The following is a 19,408-nucleotide window of genomic DNA, read 5'->3' as shown; positions in this document are numbered from 1 at the left end:
GGGACTAGCCTCTGGTGGTGGTGTGGGTTTGTCTTCTGGCATCTCATCTGAGTCCAGGTTATACTCTGGGAGTGGTAACACCCTTTCCCTGAGTCTAGTAGGAGCAATACTGTATGACTCACTGGTATTTGAGTCAGACTGTGGCTGTGTTTCTGCTTCCCCCACTTTTTCAGATCCTGCAGCAGCAGGGACCGGATCATCTGCAAGAACAATGTGCAGCATGTCAGTTTTTGCATTTTCACAGAATTTAGCATTGTTGCTTTAAATGTACAATTAAATTGTGTCACTATAAGTCATTTTTGGTGTTTCTCTATGGGGCTGACCACTATCTTGCTATTTATGCTGTGTATTCACCTTAGGGTTGTGTACTACCACTCCCATAAGGCATAGTTCTGTTGTATGTAAGATGTGACATGGACTACTTTTCACTGTGCATCAAGCTAATATCTATTTCCTAAGGGGCATTTGTACATGCACCTATGGGGATACACATAATTACTGGCCTTACCTTTGCTGGTGCTGGGTGTCCCTGAGGTGTCAATGTCAGTAACGCCACTGACAGCTTCTGGAAGCAATGTGGACTCCACCAGGTCTTCCATGGGGGTGGACGGTGTCTGGGTGGATGGTCCGCCTCTGGTGTTCCTTGCCTCCTTTAGCCTGCTGGCCACCCTCTCTTTGGCACGGGAACGCAAGTTGTACCATCGCTTGTGTATCCCCTCCACAGAGCGCTGCGCAACACCCACTGCGCATATTTTTGTCTGGATATCAGACCAGAGTTCCCGCTTCTCATTCTCAGGTACTTGGAGTGAGCTCTTGCCAAATAGTCTGTCATAGTTCCTAACAACCTCCTCAGTGAGCACCTCAAATTCTTGCTCACTGAATTTGAGCTTCATCTTCCTGTCTCCCTTCTCCTTCCCATTTCCAGCATTGGCCATGTTGCTGTTTGGTCCTGGCTTGCTCACAATGATGGCTCCCTGGTGCTGGGCTGTGTCTCTCTCCCTGCTCCTGTTGATGTGGCTCCTGGAAACAGCATGGGCTGATTCACTTCCTGGTTGTGATGTCATCAGGCTGTTCCGGTTTGCCATTTTCGCTATTTGCGATTTTTAATTACAGAATCGCAATTTTTTTAGTGATTCAGTATTTGCATCATGTGTTTGTGAATTTTAAGAAATCGCTATTAGTGATTTTCAATTTTGATACATCGCCTTTTGCATTTCTTAAATAGCGATTTCTTGAAAATGGGAAACACCCTGAACAACGATTCCGAAACCACATTTTCCATGACTTCCTGGTTTTCGGGCCTTAACCACGCATGTGTGAACCACGTACATGCGTAGTTAAGGCACAGAAGAAGGGAGTCGACGCGGTGAAGGAGGAGGTAAGTTGTGCTGGGACTAGGGCTGTTTTTTCAGGGGTGGGGTGGAGTGTAGGGCTCAGGGTGATTAGGGTTTGGGGGAGTCAGGGTTTAGGTTTTAGGGGTGGGTTGGGGGTTGGAGTGCTTTAGGTTTTAGGGGTAGGGTGGGGACTCGGGGTATTTTTAGTTTTTGGGAGTGGGGTGGGCGGCTTGGTGTGATTAGGGTTTGGGGGAGGGCGGATCAGGGTTTAGGTTTAGGGGTGGGTTGGGGTGCTTTAGGTTTTAGGGGAGGGGGTTGGGGTTGTGGTAATTTTGGGGGTGGGGGGTTTGGGTGGTTGTGGGGGTGTGGGGGTCACAGCAATTTTTAGGGGTGGGGGCTAGGAGGGACGCATGCTGGAACCATGCATGCTGATCACTAATGTCTTTACCAGGAATGCCTTTACAACGAAAAATCGTTGTAAAGGCATTCGTGGTAAAGGCACTAGTGATACCAACGAGGTTGTTGTTCTGAACTCGTTGTTGAGCCATGGGTGGTTGAAGCACTCTTGGTTTCAACATTTAACCCTTGAAAATCGCTATTTGAGAGTCGCTGACTGGAATCTTGATACATCTGGCCCCTAGTGCCTTATTTAGAGTCTGGCAGATGAGATGCCATGTTAAAAATCGTGACGGATATCCCATCTGCTGTATTGCAGGTTATAACACACTTATAAGGGACCTTTTGCCATCACAAAACTTTCACAAAAATGTGCTTTAAAAAATCCAAATCATCCCTCAATAATACAAATTCAGAAAGAAGTTTGTGATGTCAAATTCACTTTTCTTTTCATTATTATACTGTTTAAATTTGTGATGTTTCCCATTACGTTTGTTAATTGAATTTGTTTTCTTTGTTTTGATCTCCCTCGTTGTAGGTTAGCCCCTTTAACAAAAAGAAGATCTGGCAGGCCATTGTTTGGAGTGTGTGTTTTCAAGGAGGTTCTATCAGTATTGCAGCTTGCACTGTCACAAATGCTGGGAGGACCTTAAGTGGTGGAGCTGCCTCATCACATTGTACCGGCTGAGAAGGTTCCCCGAGCAGAAAAAGTGGGTGAAGTGAATGCTTATCCCCATGATTCACTGCATTCATATGGTGTCCTACCACTCATTATGCACAGCATTTTTGTGATGGCATGCCCCAGCTTGGAAGAGTAGCTGAAGATCATGGACCAGTGACCAGGGAGCTTTAATTATGTGTCTGGACAATGGTTTCTGTGTCAATATTATTAATCTTAACTCATTATTTGATAATGTGTCTATTTAATATATGCACTAATACATGGATTTTTGTGTAACAAAAATGTACCAAAACAATGACGTTGTTGGAGTTGGTCTTGTGACACTGAGCATAAGATTTTGTCAATTATTTAGAGACAGTCTTACAATATAATCTATCAAAAGGTGGTAGATATCCAAGCCATTGTACTGCAAGTGTGTTAAAGGCTATGGCACTTGAAATATACAGACTGATATCCAGCATGTTTTGACCCATCCACCAAAATGAAAGAACACCATTGGTTTTTACATCCACACAAATTCAACTGTCTTCTTCTTCCTTAGAGCAGAGTGACAGTATGGGCGAGTTTGCATATCTTATAACATAACATAACATAACATAACACAACATAACATAACATAACATGACAAAACATAACATAACATGCTGTTATCATGATTAAATTGATATAGAGATAAGTAAACTCATTGAAAAGGTTGAAAAGGAGATAATTTTAAAAACATGTATTATTGTTTTCAGAATACAACAACAAACTAAGGTACAGTCATCAGGAAAAAGGAGAGAGGCACAATGCTCTTACATATATAAAGTTAGTGTACAATTCAGGTAAATTTTGTAAGTAAGGGAAATGGCCTTACTAAGCATAGAGTCTAGTAGGAGCCTATCCTCCAGAGGGGACGACACAGCCACCTATGTGTCCCCAGGAATATGTACTTTAAAGGTGTGTGTCACTGCAGATGGGGGTACTGCTCCATTTCAGCCAGGCAACACACCATCTGTAGTGCCTCGAATGGCAAAGGAGCTCTCACTTTCCATAAGTGCCCTAGGTGCTCTATATCAAATATGCCCCATCTGGAGAAACTTCTCAAAGCTCTCACTTCTCGGTGACCATCGCTATCCCACAGGGTTGTTTTTTATGTCAATTTTCCAGCCCAGCCCAGTAACCTTGTGTGTGCCCACACTTCAACCACTGTTCGGGTATGTGTTGGCATGTATTCTCTCTGCCCCTATTATAAAGCAGTGCTGGGTAACCCCTAGGTCCAGCTGTTTCTATGTCAACTCGTATCGCTGGTTCATGTAGATTTGTGAAGACCCAATCATTTATCGCTGCTACGTGTGAGTCCCAGTAGTACTTAAGGAAATCTGGAATGGCGAGAACTCCATCGTAGAGCCCCCTCTTTAACTTATGTAAGCTGATTCGGGACCATTTCACAGGACAGCTGGATCTTATGGTCAATTTTGTTTAAAGAGGGTCCGTGGAACAGGAAATGAGGTGTTTGTAATTGCACATAAAAATCTGTCCAGTGCAATCATCTTTTTGCAGGGTGGCTCTTCCCATTAAGGAGAGCGTCAATGTCACTTTTAAAGAGGTCAGCAACTTGCAGAGGTTCCTGCGCAAGAGGAACTTGGGGTCCTGGATGACATAGATGCCTAGATATACGAAACCTTGCAGGGGTATGACTTCTCTCGGGAGCAGAGTAAGCACCCCGCCACAAGTGAATAGATACAGGATGTGTCCCAATTAATTTTGATAGCCAACATAGTCCCAAAAAAGTCTGACAAATTTGCAGTTCTCTATCTATGGACAAAGTGGGCTGTAAGAGATTTAATGGCACATCATCCATGTATAGCGAAATGTGCTCCTCCCATTCTTCTTGGACGCACCCTCCCACGTATCATCGGATCTTGATGGACCCAAGTAGCCAGTGGTTCAACCTCTAATGCAAAAATTATTGGTGACAGTGGGCAATCTTGTCGCATGCCATTCTGCTAGGCGAAAGGTTGCAATAGTGTGTTGTCGGTGTTCGCCCTCGCTCTGGGTCGCATTAGGGTAGTCAAGCCCAGTGACAGTTCTCGGGGCCAAACCCAGCCAGCTAAGGGCAGCAAAAACATAATTCCATTCTATGCTATCAAAAGCCAATCTCACATCCAGGGATAACACCACTGCTGGGTCAGAGCCCTCTTCCCTCATCATGTGGAGTACCCCATAGAGGTATCTCAAGTCACGTCAGATCCCTCCAGGTGTCATGAATCACAATTTGACTGAGTGGATCACAGTAGTAATCAGTCTGTGTTGCCGGGTTGCTAACACCTTGACAAGTATTTCCGCTTCTGTGTTAAGTAGAGAGATTGGTCTGTAAGACGCCCATGTGGTGTTGGTTTGCTCTTTGTGGGGATCACCACAATGGTTGCCATACGTTGTTCAATTGAAAGTTCTCCCTGTTTCTGAGCACTCTAAAACATTGCTAATATGTGTTTGGCTAATTTACTGGCCATTCCTTTGTTTAGCTCGACAGGGAGTCCATGTAGGCCAGCCACATTTCCAGATTGTAGGTCACATATTGCCTTGCTTATTTCACCTGCCATGAGGTCGCTGTTGCAAGACACCCTATCTTCTGCAGATATAGTAGGGAGAGAGATGTTTTGAAGGAATTCTACACAGTCTGCACTCATCATATTGGTTGCAGAGGTGTAAACCTCTTCATAGTAAGTCACAAATGCATCTGCTAAAGCAGATTATTTCTCAGTAACTCCCTTGCTTGGTCATGTATCTCTAACACCCAGTTTTTGCCTTGATCTCTCTTATCCATGCAGGTCTAAAGATTGTCTGCCTTATTCCCTACATCATAGAGTTAGTGCTAGTTAGTCAGTGTGTGTGCCCAGGCTGCAATAAGTATGCCTATGCCAGTGCCTGGAACTTGCGTTGATTGAAGCAAAGTCGATGTGTGAGGCCCGCCTCCCCACTAGTGAGGAGATAGAGCTCTAGTTCTTTAATGCTGTGTTTGAGCTCGCCCATGCTGGCTCGTCAGATCCTCTGCTGTCCCCTTATCATGGAGAGTGTCTGACCCCTAATCACTGTCTTAAATGCCTCCCATAGATCACTGTCAAAGTCAACAGTCCACTCATTCTCTCTAAAGTAGTTATCAGCTACTTTGCCAAATTGTTTCCTTAGGGCCTTGTCTGTTAGGTACTGGGGATCTTTTCTCAGGAGTTCTCCCTCGCAGGCTGAATGCCCGAGTAGTGTTGCCCAACTGGAGAGAGATCTGAAATACTTTGTGCCTTACTTGACATGTTTTTAAATCTGTGTGCGTGCAGATGGTGCATGAATAGGTAGTCTAAGTGGGAGAAGCTGTTCTGCCCAGCAGAGAAGTAGGTGTATTGGTGCTTGTGTGAGTTATGGTCACGCCACAGGTCCACCAAGCCTGAGGCCTCCGTAAATGCTGGCAGGGGACACCCTCTTAGTAAATCCAATCTGCTGCAACCTATCTATTTTGGGGCTGGCTACAGCATTCATGTCCCCTCCCAGGATGAGGATGTTGGGTGACATCTCCAGCGTTAAGGTGCTCAGGTATAGCATTGTTTGCTCATGAAGTCTTGGTGAGATGTATATTGAGCAGATCTTCAAGGTAAGAACCTACCAACTGCCAGACTGTGTCACAAACCTGCCAGATGGGTTGCACCACATGTGGCTAAGAATGTAGGGAAAGATTTTTTAAGTAGGATTCCCTTCCCCCTCGAGTCCATTATGTATCCTGTGTGTGCTGATAGGATATAGCCCTGTCTGTTTAGCACTTTGTGGTGGTTGCCCCTGAGAGGCATTTCTTGTAAAAAGAGTATGGCCCTCATTACAACATTGGCGGTAAAAGCCGCTTACCGCCGTGCAGAAGACCGCCAACACACAGCCGCGGAATTCCGCCACAGCTATTATGACCCACATTTCGGAATCCGCCAAAATTCAGGCACCCACACAAGTCCGCCACACCAAAGGTCAGTGATAAACTGGCGAAAACAAAACCTCCACTGTCACGCCAACAGAAATACGGCCACACTATCACGACACGCGAATCCACGCGGCAGTCTTTCAACTGCGGTATTCCATTGGCGGTACACACCGCCACGCTCAAAATACACACACATATACAAAACACAGCCACATTGGACAATTCCAAATACACACACCTGATACACATACACACACCACTCCCACACACCCATTACAATATAAAACACCCACCCACATCACCCACAAACCCTTATGACAAAAAATTCCAAAAGAAGGCCAGAGAGAGACAGCACCAGCAAGAACAACAGCATCCACAGGCACACAACACCATCCCCCACAGAACTTCCACGCACCTCACACAACACCCCACTACATATCAGCACACGTATCACCACACACTCCACCCCACACATCACCTACACCACCCCATGGCACGGCAAAGACACCCCAGGTTCTCGGAGGAGGAGCTCAGGGTCATGGTGGAGGAAATCGTCCGGGTAGAGCCACAGCTATTCGGATCACAGGTGCAGCACACCTCAATAGCAAGGAAGATGGAGCTAGTGGACAGGGTCAATGCAGTGGGACAGCACCCAAGAAATCGGGAGGACATCAGGAAGAGGTGGAACGACCTACGGGGGAAGGTGCGTTCCGTGGTCTCAAGACACCACCTGGCAGTTCAGCAGACTGGCGGTGGACCCCCACCTCCTCCCCCACAACTAACAACATGGGAGGAGCAGGTCTTGGCGATACTGCATCCTGAGGGCCTCGCAGGAGTAGGTGGAGGAATGGACTTTGGTAAGTCAAATCTTAACTATTACATCCCCCACCCTACCTGCATGCCAGCACATACCCCCACCCTCACCCCCAGCATCCCAACTCCTCACATAGGTCCCAAAATCACAAACCACCGATCCCAACACCAAGCCCTGCATGCAACAACAAAGCATGGACACACATCACTAAAGCATGCCCACTGCACATACCCATACAACCCCCTAAACCATCATCACACAAGGTGCCACACAGGAATGCAAGCACTGGGGTACACGGTCACCCACCCATTGCACACCATGACACACACAGATATAATAACCATCCTTTTATACCCCTGCAGGACCCCTACCCAATGTCACCGGACAGGAGGGTCCACACATGTCCACACCACCAACAGAAGAGGCCCACAGTGATGACAGCAGCTCTGTCCAACTGGATCAAGATGACCAGTCCGGCCCATCGGGGACCTCGGGACAGTCGGTTCCCCTCACCCAGTCACAGGCCCCCACAGACCTTCCCCCCTCTGGAAACACCAGCACAGCACCCACCCAGTGGGCCCATACCTCCGTCCCCAGGACATGTCAATCAGCTGTGTGTCCACCACTACAGGGAACCCAGGATAACCCACTACCCCAACAACAACAGGGACCTGGGGGCAGTGGCAGTGGCAACACAGTCCAAGGGACGGAGGCCCAGGAACACAGGGGAACTGGGAGGGCTGCTGTGCGACAGGGGACGGACTGGCCAAGGGAACCCACTCTCCATGAGGCCCTCTCCTCCATCATGGAAGCCTACCACCACTCCCAGGAGACGATGGCAACGGTACAGGAGACCCAGCGCCTGCAGGAGGAACAGTATATGGGCTTCAGGGAGGAACTCAGAACCATCAGCTCCACCCTGGGCACCATCGTAGGGGTGCTGAAGGAAGTACTCAACACCAGGAGGGACAATGTGGCACTACAAGGGGCCCCTGACACTAGCATGGACGATGAACTGCCCACCACCTCTGCCGGCACTAGTGGACAGGACGCCCCGCCACAGGACCACCACACCAGCACCCCACCCCCTGCAGAGGGAAAACCACCCCGCAAACGGTCCCTGAGATCCAGGACAAAGACAGAGCATGATGCCAAGACCCCCGCCAAGAAATGAGACCACCCTGATTGTCATCCTACTGTCCCACTTTGTCACCCTGTCCATACTTAAACTGCCCTAGATCCACTTCCAATGCCCATATGGGCAATGTACCTGTGAGACTAATAGACTGGACTCTGCAATGGACATTCCTCTGCCATCACCGCTCACCATTTCACTACCCCCTCCAATATTGAGCAATTAAATAAACACCCTCGAAGCACAAAACAATCTGGAGTCTGTCTGTGATTTCAAAATAGTGTATTAGCAATTACAGTGACAAAATGCTCTTTCAATTGTAATGTCAACATACCTATGTCACACAGCTCTAGTTCATGAGGAATCTAAGCAGATGTCACACAGTGGGACCCACATCTGTGAAATCGTAAGGGAAAGTGACAACTCAGTGACCATACACTGGGTGAAAACGACAGACAGTAGAGAGGTAGTAGTGTTAAAGTACATGTATTAGGCAGGTCTGTACTCTTACCTGTGTCTCACTGGAAATGTTGCTGGATCACTGAGTCCCTGTTGTTCATGTCTTCTTCCTCTGCTTCCCCGTCTTCACTGTCCACAGGCTCCACAGCTGCCACAACACCGCCATCTGGACCATCCTCCTGCAGAAAAGGCACCTGTCGTCGCAAAGCCAAGTTATGAAGCATACAGCAGGCCACGATGATCTGGCACACCTTCTTTGGTGAGTAGAATAGGGATCCACCTGTCATATGGAGCCACCTGAACCTGGCCTTCAGGAGGCCGAAGGTCCGCTCGATCACCCTCCTAGTTCGCCCATGGGCCTCATTGTAGCGTTCCTCTGCCCTTGTCCTGTGATTCCTCACTGGGGTCAGTAGCCATGACAGGTTGGGGTAACCAGAGTCACCTGCAAATGGTGAGGGACAACTGTTAGACACACACTAACCTGGAGGGATATCCCCAGACCCAGACAACCATTCCCACTGACTTGCTTCCAGGTGCTCACCTAATAGCCACACACAGTGCCTCTGGAGTTGACCCATCACATAAGGGATGCTGCTATTCCGCAGGATGTAGGCGTCATGCACTGAGCCAGGGAACATGGCATTCACATGGGAGATGTACTGGTCTGCCAAACACACCATCTGTACATTAATCGAATGATAACTCTTCCGGTTTCTGTACACCTGTTCACTCCTGTGGGGGGTACCAAAGCCACATGGGTCCCATCAATGGCACCTATGATGTTGGGGATGAGTCCCAGGACATAGATATCACCTTTCACTGTAGGCAAATCCTCCACCTGAGGAAAAACGATGTAGCTCCGCATGTGTTTCAGAAGGGCAGACAACATTCTGCACAATACGTTGGAAAACATAGGCTGGGAAATCCCTGATGCTATGGCCACTTTTGTTTGAAAAGACCCACTTGCAAGGAAATGGAGCACAGACTGCACCTGCACTTGAGGGGGTATTCCTGTGGGATGGCGGATTGCTGACATCAGGTCTGGCTCAAACTGGGTACACAGTTCTTGGATTTTGGCACATGTATGTGATAATCACATGTCGCTCCTCCATTGTCGACATGTCCACCAACGGTTGGTACACCAGAGGATGCTGCCATCTCCTCACATGTCCCAGCGGACGGTGCCTATGAAAGACAACAGCGAGCACAGAGTCAAACAACTCAGAGGTATGTACCCACAGTTTACACAGAACACCATTCATACAGAAATGATGGCCTGTATGTGTGTAGAGTCTAGGCCTAGGTATGTGTGACGCAGTTGAAAATGAAGCCATGTGGGGCCCTGAAATGGCAGCTGCCTGACCTCTAAAGTGGGACAATGGGATGTGAGGTAACTGCGCTGGCGTTCTACACCGTCGCAGTAGGCGGTCGAAGACCGCGACGCAATGCTGCATTGGTTAACATTGGACCCTATGGTCCCAGGAGCCAATGACGATGTATGCTGGCGGTGACGGTACGCACCGCCGCGGACGTGACCAACAGTTTCTATCTGTTCAATCACTCAATACCTGATCTTCGACAGGAGAGGACCTACACTGCAAGTGCTGCTGTGACTTCGGTCTGGAAGAGACAATGGCTCGAGTGTCTGGGGAAAGGGCCCCTGCCTTCACATCGGAGGAGTTGGAGAAGCTCGTGGATGGGGTCCTCCCCAGTACACGCTACTCTATGGTCCTCCAGACAAACAGGTAAGTACACAGGGAGCATGTTGTATGGGCTATGCCTGTGAGGAGATGTCTAAATGTAAGAAGGAAGGGGGGAGAGTGCTGCGTGCATGAAAGACGGTGAATGCATGTGCCACATGGCAAGGGTAGGGATGGGGGCCAATCAGTTTGACGGTGCAGTTGGTAATAACTTCTCTTTTTCCCCTGTACATTTCATGTAGGTCAGCGCCCACCAGAAAAAATATATTTGGCGTGCCATCGCCAAGGACGTCCGGACCCTGGGTGTCTACCACAGACGGAGCACCCACTGCCAGAAAAGATGGGAGGACATTTGCCGCTGGAGCAAGAAGACTGCGGAGGCTCAGCTGGGGATGGCCTCCCAACGTGAGAGGGGTGCCCGTCGCACCATGACCCCCCTGATGTTCAGGATCCTGGCGGTGGCCTACCCGGCGTTGGATGGGTGCTTGAGGGCATCACAGCAGCCACAAGGGGGTGAGTACACTCTCATTCTGCTGACTTTGAGCGCAGTAGAGGTGTCTGGGTGGGGGAGGTGGGCTGTGGGTTTCCCTAGGCCAGGGCGAGTTCCGTAGGCAAGGCCCCTCCGTAAGGCAGGCCATGTGGCACCCCACCCCACCTCTGTAGAGTGCCAAGTACACCTAGTCATGCCCCTGTGTCATCTATGTGTGCAGATGTTGTCAATAGCCTTGTAGGCCATTTCCCAGGAATTGAACAGTGGACCCCAAGAGCGCTGCGTAGTGCAAGGGGGCTTCTGTGTCTGTCGTGTCCGCCAACGGTAGCGGTAATGCATGCAGTCAACATGTCTTTCTTCTGTCGTCCCCCCCTTTTTGTGGTCTCCCTGTTCTTGTGTGCATTAGCATCATCAGGCAGAGGAGCAGTGACACTGGAACACGAGGGAGCTGCATCCCACATGGCCCTGGAGGGCGAGACTACGGACTCAGAGTTCACCAGTGGGACGGAGGGCGAGGGGAGCTCCACGGCGTGGACAGGAGCTGACACCAGCGACACGGACTCGTCCTCTGAAGGGAGCTCCCTTGTGGTGGCGGCAACATCTGTGCCCCCGCATCTACAGGTACAGCCGCCATCCCCCCTATCAGCACCGCCCTCCCAGCAGCCCCTCAGCCTTTGCCCCGTGCCCGCTCACCCAGGAGGGTGGGCATCACCTTCGCCCCAGGCACCTCAGGCCCTGCCCCAGTCACCCCTGCGTCCCTCCGTGAGGAAGCCATTGACCTCCTCAGGTCCCTCACTGTTGGGCAGTCTACCATTTTGAATGCCATCCAGGGTGTAGAGAGGCAGTTGCAGCAAAGAAATGCATTCCTGGAGGGCATTCATTCTGGTCAGGCGGCCCTTCAGCGAGCTTTTCAGACTCTGGCCTCAGCACTGATGGCAGCCATTGTCCCCGTCTCTAGCCTCCCCCCTCCAACTTCCTCAACCCAGACCCAATCCCGTGTACCTCAGCCTATCCCAAACACACCTACAGACCAGCATGCACACACGTCAACACACTAAGGAAGCTCTGGCAAACATAAGCACCACACATCCCACAGGCACTCACGCAAGCATCAGACACATGAAGACACACCAACATCCACTGCCTCCACTGTGTCCCCCTCCTCCTCGTCTCCCTCCCAGTCTCGTCTAGACTCACACCTGCATGCACTACCTCTACAGCCACTACGTCCCTCTCCAGCACACCCACCACCACACCCCGCTCACGTGCAGTCACCACCCCCACTACCATTCACACGTCCCCTGTGTCCTCTCCCAGTGTGTCTGTGACGCCCCCTCCCAAGATACACAAACGCAGGCACACACCCACCCAACAGCCATCCACCTCACGACAGCCTCCAGTGCATGCACCTTCACCCAAAGTCACCAAACGTATACCTTCTACAACCACCACCTCTTCCTCCACTCCCAAACCCCCTCCAGCTACCCGTCCCAGTGTGTCCCAAAAACTTTTCCTGTCCACCCTTGACCTCTTTCCCACACCTCCCCCACCCCGTCCGTCTCCTAGGTCCCGAACTAGCACCTCAGCCACAACATCTCCGGGACCAGTGGTGCCTGTAGTCACCGGAATCTGGAGTGCACCGGCCACCAGGGCAGCCAGTGTGGCACGGAGCCACAGCACAGACAGTCCCCCACCTGTGAAGCATCAGAAGTTGGCCAGTGCCCGGCGGGAGAGGGGGAAGACTCCAGCCACCAAAGCCGCTCCCAGAGGTCCCGGTGGGAGTGTGGAGTCAGCTGTGACACCTTCCAAGGTGGGGAAGGGCCACAAGAAACCCAGCAAGTCTGGGAAGAGCAGCACGGCGGAGAAGACCGCCCTCATCCCCGATGCCCCGGAGCCCACCTCCAGCACAAGCCCAGCTGCCCAGGACAGGACCGCCAGCACTAGCCCACCTGCCCAGGAGGCCAGCACCAGCCCACCTGCCCAGGAGGCCACTGCCAGCACCAGCCCACCTGCCCAGGAGGCCACCGCCAGCACTAGCCCACCTGCCCAGGAGGCCACCGCCAGCACTAGCCCACCTGCCCAGGAGGCCACCGCCAGCACCAGCCCACCTGCCCAGGAGGCCACCGCCAGCACTAGCCCACCTGCCCAGGAGGCCAGCACCAGCCCACCTGCCCAGGAGGCCACCGCCAGCACAAGCCCCACTGTGATGTGAAGGACCGCCAGCACAAGCCCCGCTGGGCCATGAAGGACCGCCAGAAAAAGCCCCGCTGGGCCATGAAGGACCACCAGCACAAGCCCTGCTGGGCCATGAAGGACCGCCAGCCAAAGCCCCGCTGGGCCATGAAGGACCGCCAGCAGCTGAGACCCTGCAATGGAGACCGCCATCTCAAGCACCGCTGAACAGGGCACCGCCGTCTCAAGCAACGCTGAACAGGGCACCGCCGTCTCAAGCACCGCTGGCCCATGAGCGGCAAGGGCACTGACGCAACTGAGTCCGTCACGGGGTGAATGATGCACTCTGGGCACCATGCCCCCTCCAGAACCAGTGGAGACTGTCATCCGCTACCGCTGTCCTTAGCAGGATGAAGCACTCTGGGCACCATGCCCCCTCCAGAACCAGTGGAGACTGTCATCCACTACCTCTGTCCTTAGCAGGATGAAGCACTCTGGGCACCATGCCCCCTCTAGAACCAGTGGAGACTGTCATCCCCTACCTCTGTCCTTAGCAGGATGAAGCACTCTGGGCACCATGCCCCCTCCAGAACCAGTGGAGACTGTTATCCACTTGTGAGACTGTGGCTTTGCACTCCCCAGGATATGGCAGTGGGCAACCCACCCACTGTAGAGACTTGAGAGACTGTGGCTTTGCACTCCCCAGGATTGAACAGTGGGCAAACCACCCACTGTAGAGACTTGAGAGACTGTGGCTTTGCACTCCCCAGGATTGAACAGTGGGCAACCCACCCACTGTAGAGACTTGAGAGACTGTGGCTTTGCACTCCCCAGGATTGAACAGTGGGCAAACCACCCACTGTAGAGACTTGAGAGACTGTGGCTTTGCACTCCCCAGGATGGAACAGTGGGAATGTGGCCCCCTCGTGGATTTGGCGTCGTGCACTCAAGCGGCTGAGGTGCCCCCCTTTCCCTCCCCCTGAGGTGCCTGTTTAGTTGCTCTCTGATGCCCCGGCAGTGTTCTCTCCGTCATGGTCGGGGATCTTGTGTGGGCCTCGCCCATACCGTGTGGTCCCAGTGTTCCACGGACTTTCTTAGAGCACTACCTGGACTACTATGCTTGGTATATATTATGTACATGGTGTATACATATATTTCTGCCTACTTGCTTTTAATATATTACAATGGTTACACTCATTTTCTATTGTCTTTGCATTCTTCCGGAGGATTTGGGGGTGTAAATGTTATGTATTGATATGCATTAGTGTGTGTGTTGTAGTGGGCGAGGGTGGGGGTGTTGCGTGTGTGTGTCCCTGTTTTTTTCCCTCCCCCCTCCCCTGTGTCGTAGGTGCAGTACTCACTGTGGTCTTCGCCGCCGGCGTTCGTGCTCCTGGTAGAGGAGCAGGAAGACTATTGCAGGTAGAATTTGGAGTTCCGGGTCCATGGCGTCCTCATTCCTTGTGGGGTGTGCAGAGGGGAGCGTTTTTCCTTCTCTCCTGTCTGTTGGCGGTGACCGCCGCGCTGTTTGTTTGTACCGCTGTGGCGGTCGGAGTGTTAAAGTGGCTGCCTTTGTTGGCGGTTTCCGCCACGGTCGTAATTACAAAATATTTACCGCCGGCCTGTTGGCGGTCTTACCGCCACTTTAACACCGACTGCCAGGGTTGTAATGACCACCTATGTCTGGGGAGTGTCTCTTTAGGTACTGCAATATAATTGTCCTGTTAATCTTTCTCCCCAGGCCATTCACATTCCATGTCAATATGTTCAGCTTCTTGTCATGTGGCTTGTTGAATGTCAATGAGGGCTCCATTTGACCTTTAAGACTCACCATGTTGAGTTAGTGAGTAGTCTTGGACAGACTAGCCACCCGCCCCTAGCCCCTCTTCACCCCTCCCATGTAAGACTTTACCATGTAACATTTTAAACTAAACAATTGCAACCTTAAAAAAAAATGGTTAACCTGTATCCCAACTACCATCCCCGCCCACGCCCCCCTTCCCTGCAAAGTAGGCTCTGAACTGCCCATCACCAATATGCAGAGTGCCTGTTGGCCCCAAACAGGGTCATTGGTGTGGCTTTATCTTCCTAGGAAGAAAAGATCTGATCAATCCATATAACATCCCATCTGATACATTGATATGTTTGTGTATCATGTATTGTGTGCTGCATCCAGCATCTTTTCCGCCTCTCAGTGCCCAGAGGATCACATTGTTGGAAATAACTCACAGAGTATATGGAGTGACATCAGGCAGTGTTGGATGCAGCAGTTTCATAGTGGTGCAAATCGCCACTTGGAGGATTAGCAAAAGAAAGGATTTGCAGGATTAGCGTAAAAAATGATGTCAATAAACCTGCAAAGCACTGAGTGGCCCATTGAAAACAATTGGATCCTCTTTTTAACTCCTACTGTTAGCAGCCGTTAAAAACGCCCCCTCTCCCTAGCACTGGAACGTCCCCTCCCTTGCATACATTATGCCTGGCACAGTGGTGCAATGCAATTCAAAGATTAAATGTAGTATAGTGCTTAGAAACACAATAGTTCCAACTGGGGCTATCAAAACGGCTTGATGGAGTGCCATCCGCAAGGGAGCATGGTCGCCTACAGAGTCGTGTAGACCCCAGTTACAGTACCTTGGAAAATGATGAGGAAGCAAAGACATTGCATGGAGTCAGGGAGGGGAGGCATCTTTGGAGCGCATGCAGCATTGATTCCTAACTGCCACAGAGGATGTAAGGCATTGGTTTCTTACTGCTAGGCAAGGGATGTGAGACGTCAGTTCCTTACAGTTGCAGAGGAGGTGATGCAGCATTGGCAGCGAATTGTCAGTTCCTTAAGACAAGGTGGGTGAATGAATCATGCAGGTCAAGACGCAAAGTGTCATCTTTGTGGTGTCGGAATCACACCATGGGGCCACAGGTGCTGCAGCAGAGTTGGGTGCCCAGGATGTCGGGGACACAGCACTCTGGACTCACGCTGTGGTGGGACTTTAGAGGTATTATGGTGGCATCAGGACTGTGTTGTAGGTCGCTGTTGTTGCACTCAGTAGGAACCACAGCTCCAGTGCAGGCAGCAGTACAGGGTCCGAGAGTGGCACCAGTTCCAAAGTTGTTCTGGAAGTCAATGCACTAATTTCTTCCTTGTTGCACCAGAACTCACTCCCAAGGGCCCGGACACTGGATTTGGCACCACCCGGCAAGCCGGGACTCTGAGCAAGAGAGCCCAGGTGCTGGCAGTCAATGTCTTTGATATCCCTGAGACTTCTCAACAGGATGCAAGCTCAGTCCAAGCCCTTGGAGAAACTTTGGAAGCAGGATGTAGAAATCCAAGTCCAGTCCTTTCACTCCCAGGAGAGAAGCAGCAAGCAGCAGGCCAGCACAACAAAGCAACAGGCAGAGTGTTAGTCCCTCCTAAAGCATCCAGTTCTTATTCCTGGCAGTATTTCGTCAGTCCAGAAGGATTCCAAATATGTGGTGCCAGAAGTCCAGTGCTTATGCCCATTTCTATCTTTGAAGTAGGCACACTTCAAAGAGAAGTCTTTGTAGTGCACAAGACCCCCCTGCCTTTATTAGGGTGGAGCCACAATTGTTTGTAACCCAAGTCCAAAATAAAACAATCTCACAGAAAAGGCAAATGTGGTCCAGGACAGTTGACAGAGTGAATGCTGTAGACAACAACCTGACCACACAGGAGGAGATTAGGAAGAGGTGGCACCCGGAGTCCCAGAGGACTGGTGGTGGTTCTTCTAGCACCCCAGTACAACTATTTCTCTGGGAGGAGAAGGTCTTGCAAATCCTTCATTCTGAACATCTGACTGGAATCCCTGGTGGAGTGGAGACTGGTAACTTGAACCTAGGAATGTCTCACTAATCACAAATGGAGTTCTGCCCCCAAGATAGACTTTTAGAATGGGTCTACATCCTTATCAAAACTGCTACACATCTAAACTTGACTACACAAAATATCTTGTGTCATACCAATTACTAGCAGCATGGTTGTCTTCCTTTTGTCACAATGTGCAATGTGTCAATCACTCAATCAATCATTTCTAAAGCGCAGCTAATCACCCATAGAGTCTCAAGGTGCAGTTTGTGGCCATGCTGCTCAATTCAAGAGCCAGGTCTTAAGGTCCTTCCTGAACTGCTTGAGTGATGCTGTTTGTCTGAGTTTGAGTCAAGTCAGATTATGTGTTGTTCCCCTTGGTGAATATCTTGCATTTGCTAAGTCCATTGCTTCATAGCAATGTATGTTGTTGTTCCCACAAAAACAGGGACAAAACTCCTGCCGTGTGCACATGAAGGTATACAGCCGGTAAGTAGGTTATTACACTAATTAACATCATACCCATATGGGTGTCCATGTTTAAATGTGTGTGCATGTCCACTGTAGCCGTCAAAAAAGATATGTGTCAATCGCTTAACTATTGTCTATGGTGTAAACAGATGACTACAACCACAATGATGCCCTGTTGTGGTACCTGCAAAGCAATAGTGCAAGGCAACATTGCTCGACCTTCCTTAACTTCCATATGTGTACACATCTCAAAAAAGGTGCATGTTAAAGTCACCATGTCATGCAGTGGATGAAAATGTCAGTTGCAGTGTCCCTTAACCAAGGTGTCCCCTTCTCATTCCTTCAGCACATTTCTGGAAATAATCACATATTTCATGATCTGTTGAATCACAGATATTCTTCCCAGTGAAGTGGCATGCTCAAAAGAAGTACTATTCACACACAATATACTTCACACTGTCCACATGAGGACCAAAACCAGTTGTAACATTAAGTTGAACCACAGCTTGTACAATGTTTTTTAGCCTGCTAGGCCTTGGAATGGTCTAGTACTCTGATATACTCACCATTGTGTTGGCATGAAATATGGTACTTATAGTGAATACTTCAGAAAGAACATTTTCCCTTACAGGACATCTCTACAATATCATCAATGGAGTGTACATCTGTATCAATCAGCCTGTATGTGTAAAAATATGAAAAGCACACAAAGGGCTAATCATACCACTACTTGTTTTTCTCTTTTTTAGGTTGCCCCGTTTGTAAGCAAAGCCACACAGGATGTACAAACTAGATCTTAACTACATAGAGGCAGATTTAAGAGCCCCTAGCTCCACATTAGTGCCACAATAGCATAATTTATTTGACACTAAGGCAGCGCTAATGTGGGATTTTCCCCGCGTCATATTTACAAAGTGGCACAATGCATGCATTGCAGCACTTTATAAACCCTTGTGCCACATTATTCCTGCACCAGGCATAATGTATGCAAGGGGAGCGTTCACCCCATTAGGGGGGCTGAAAAAATGGCACAAGGAAATCAAAGATATTTCCTTGTGTCATTTTTTTGGGCACTTTTAACTCCTGCTCAGAGCTGGAGTTAAAAGGGGGCATACCATTATTTAAAATGGGCCCCTATGTACTCTGCAGGAGTAGTGCCAAAATGTTGGCACTATTCCTACAGAGAACATCAATAATGTCAAAATGACACTATTGCCCCCTACCCTGCACCATAGTGCCCTGTATTTTAAATGCGGTGCACACATAGTGGTGGCAGGGGGGCGCTAAGGGGCTCAAGGAAAGTGGTGCTGCACCACTTTTCTTAAATTTGCCCCATATTGCCCCATAAGAGGTTTCAGGTACACCCCTTCAGAGCACTGGTATATCAGCAGTCAACCACAACACCTCCACTCCAGACCAGGATCAGGCCTTCAATGAGAACTCCACTCCTGCAAGGCCGGTTGAACTGGAGCTAGCTGGCCCAACTGGTCTGATGGGCCAGACAGCCCCAGTGCCTGAAACGTGGCCCACACCTATGTCACCAACCCCAGTTGAAATATCAGCATAGCAGCTGGACACCTCCACTGCCTGCGTACCAACGATACCACCACCTTTCCTGTACCCACCAGTTCTGGCAGAGGTTGTTCCACCAGTCACTCAGCCTCAACCTCTGCCAGGACCCACAGGAATGGAGGTCACAGGGCAGTGGGGTGGGGGCCCATGGGAGGGAATCTGTGGGCCATCCACGGGAGGACTCTGGAGTGTTAATCAGCCAGACCATTATCAACCGAGTCTTGGTAGCAGTCCAAAAATCCCAAGATGTGATGGGCCAGATAGTTACTGAGCTCTGGCAGATCACGAAGGTGGAGAGTGAGCTCATGTTGGAAATCTGTAACACCAATGACAAAATTAGCTCCCTGACTGGGGTGCTCTTTGACATACCATCATGTGAGCAGGGCTTGCCCAATACCATCATCCCCTGTCTGTTTTCCCTCC

The sequence above is a fragment of the Pleurodeles waltl genome, chromosome 1_2, assembly GCF_031143425.1.
Source record: "Pleurodeles waltl isolate 20211129_DDA chromosome 1_2, aPleWal1.hap1.20221129, whole genome shotgun sequence".
Lineage (NCBI taxonomy): Eukaryota > Metazoa > Chordata > Amphibia > Caudata > Salamandridae > Pleurodeles > Pleurodeles waltl.
This window is presented reverse-complemented; position numbering follows the sequence as displayed.